The sequence below is a fragment of the Petaurus breviceps genome, unplaced genomic scaffold (genome assembly GCF_028583685.1).
Source record: "Petaurus breviceps papuanus isolate PSGF00001 unplaced genomic scaffold, PetGlider_PUasm1.0 90865, whole genome shotgun sequence".
Taxonomy (NCBI): domain Eukaryota; kingdom Metazoa; phylum Chordata; class Mammalia; order Diprotodontia; family Petauridae; genus Petaurus; species Petaurus breviceps.
Window position 1 is genome coordinate 10,263,221 of NW_027187367.1, and position 849 is coordinate 10,264,069.

An 849-nucleotide genomic window follows, 5' to 3' on the forward strand; every position below is an offset into this window, starting at 1 on the left:
AGTTTGCTTCTTCCTCCAGCAATAATCTGATCCCTTACAATGGTGGCAGAGCCTTCTGGGATCTTATTCCCAGGTTAACCTTCAGGGGAATCAGTCCCTGCCTCAACATCCCCACAGCAGTTAAGAGTAGAAAAGTGCAGGAAAAAGGTGTCCTCTGACTTGGGACTTCCAGCCTCTCTTTTACCCTGGATTCCCTCCCACTTTCCACTCGAGGTCCCCTACCCCCACCCTCTAGAGGTTGTCGTGACAACAGTGAGGTCAGAAAGAGGGGTGGGACCTTTCTCCATCCTCCCTTTCTAAGAAACTTCCTTTCCCCACCTCACTTCAGCTTCTCTCCAGTCATTCACTCAAGACCCTGAGGGTGGGGGTGGTCTGCTGTACTTCTCCCTCATCTGGCCTACTTCAGGGCCCCTTCCTTGGTTCCCTATTAATTACACTGTGGTGTAGGATGCTCCTGCTTCAGCAGCTGTGGAAACAAAGCCTGGGTTTAAGTACTGTCTCTGCCGGGATAGACCAGTTGTGACTGCTTCTTGCCTCAGTTTCCTCATCTGTGAAATGGGAATTTAAAAAACCTACAGTACCCGTCTCACAGAAGTGTTGTGAGAACAAATTTAGTAATGTTTGTCGTCAGGATAACTGTATGTAACCCGAAATACAAATGCCATCTTTTTTTGCTTCCTGAAACAAGCCGCTTCCCCCTCCATGGGCCTCAGTTTCCTGAAACGGAAAAGTCTAAATTCTCAACTAAGTCTAAATCCAATGAACCTATGAAAACTGAGGAGAGGGGGTGGGCAGAGCTGTATTCCTGGGGAGACTGTATTTGGTGACTCTTCCACGTCCCTCCCACCC